This window comes from Chrysochloris asiatica, unplaced genomic scaffold, assembly GCF_000296735.1.
Source record: "Chrysochloris asiatica unplaced genomic scaffold, ChrAsi1.0 scaffold00139, whole genome shotgun sequence".
Lineage (NCBI taxonomy): Eukaryota > Metazoa > Chordata > Mammalia > Afrosoricida > Chrysochloridae > Chrysochloris > Chrysochloris asiatica.
Genome location: NW_006408657.1, coordinates 6495745 through 6498043, shown reverse-complemented (window position 1 = coordinate 6498043; position 2299 = coordinate 6495745).

The window sequence follows — 2299 nt, the reverse complement described above, 5'->3', positions numbered from 1 at the left end:
ACTCCCCTGGTTTTGTTACAAAACATCTACCTTTACAGTTGTGACAATCGTAATTAGTCATGATAACAGTTGTTTACTATTGAATCATAAGAATTTTATCCCCATCTCCTTTCACCAGATCCATCTAGACAAGATGAAAACTTTTGGGTGGGGATTCTACCTTACCCCACACTCTGAAACTAATCTCCCTCTTGAAAACTTGTAAGCCAGCCATTTTGTGCCTTTAAAGCCCCCTCATTTTGGGTAGCCAATGTCTAAGTTGCCCATCCCTATCAATCCTATGTACAGAGGGGATATGTTTGATTCTTGGTGTGAAGATTTTTCCCCTCTTGGTTGGTATTTTGAGCTACTGCATCCGTAAGTGTAGGTAAAGTTCACCAAATTGCAGCAATTTACACTTGTTTCTTTTATCAGATTTCTTTATCTTCCTCTATTCGAGTTCTGATCATCAAGCCATCGAAGGTAGGTCAAATAGATACTATCTGCAAGTTAGGGCATTCTTGTGCATCTCCCTCACTTCATACCACGATGCCAAGTTGTAGACTGATATAGGTTCAGTGGAAGGCACCGTCCTTGAGTGTAGGGAACTTAGAAAGGAAAAGGTAACCATCTGAAACTAATAAGAATCAACAATAGAGAACAAAAGGTGTGGGATGTTTTGAAAGCGTGGTCACAAATTCTTTGACATCTTTCCCATTAAATTCAAAATTGTATTCCCCTACTCTTGAATATGGGCTTGCCTTATTAACTATCTTCTAACTATTAAAATGTGGTCAGAATGACTTCTGAGGCTAGGTTTGAAAAGGCAATGAAGCTTCCTCCGGACTCATTCTCTTAACATGCTCACCCTGGGAACTCAGTCACCATGCTGTGACAAAGCCCAGGCCACGTGAGGGTGCCATATGTAAGTGTCCCAGATCATACCCTCCTCTGAGTTCCCAGCATACAGACAGCATCACCCACCAGTTCTGTGTGTTTTAAATTTTCAGCAGTTACTCCAGTCCCTGCTAATGTCTGATGGCATAAAGATTCCAATCAAGAACTGCCTATCTGAAGCCAGTCAGAACCTCAAATCATGAAGATCTAATAATAAGAAGTGACTGGAATTGTTTTAATTCACTAATTATGGTGGGGGAGGGTCACAGCAAATAGACAGCTGAAACAATGGGGCATTTGCAAGAGTAGTGACCATAAGTGTTGACTTGTGAGGACATTTCTAATAAGGTTAACATGCTTGCCTAGTATTCCCCAGAAATTAACTTTATTGTCAAGTCTCTGTCAGAGACCCTGAAATTCATGCAAGACAATATGTGAATGCAAGTAATAGTGATATGCTTTATGTAATAGCTCCTTAATATGAAATAAAATAATTTTCATGAAATCCTAAAAACGAGGAGCTAAATAAGAACAAGAAGTAGTTCATTTGTGTCCATCACAAAAGAAAGTGTGACTTGAACACCTGGCATGAATATTTTAGGCACTTTGGCAGGTGTAGTCTTCCAATGGAATAGAAGATATTTGTGCATAATAGTCTGATAGAAGTAATTACTTAAAAGTTTTCTGCTTGTTAAGTTACATACTTATAATACAAGTTTGTCCAGAAAAGTTTAGGAGGCTTAAAAGGACATATCTAGTTGGGAAAAAGAATATGATAATCATTCTAATACCAAAGCAAAATATAACAATTACATAATTAACAGGAGCCACAAATTAAACAAGGCAATCATTTTTTTCCTTCCTGTTCACCCAAGTTAACATTTGTCTAACTTTTACTCAATAACATTCCCTCCTTTCTCATCCCATCCCTGGTAACCATCAAAGAATGTTTCTTGTACTTTGAAAACATTTTCTTGACTTCTTACAATATTGTTGTTGTTAAGTGCCCTCAAGTCAGTTCTTACTGATAGCGACCCTGCATAGGGTTTCCAAGGAGGAGCTGGTGGGTTTGAACTGTCGACCTTGTGGTTAGCAGTGCTTATCTTATAGTGCCACACCAGGACTTATATTTGTCCTTTTGTGATTAATTTCACTCAATATAATGTTCTCTAGGTGCATCCAGGTATCCTGATGCAGGGTAACGCACTAGACCAAAATGTCAGTTTGAATCACAAGATTAGTGATTCAAACCCACGAGACACTCCCTGGAAACCCTATATAAGGTCGCTGTGAGTTGGAACTGACTCAACTGCACTTAATAATAACAACAAAGCTGATCCATGTTATGAGATGTCAGGTAGATTGTTATTCTTTAATGTTTTGTAATATTCCATTGTATGTATGCACCATGGTTAGTTTACCC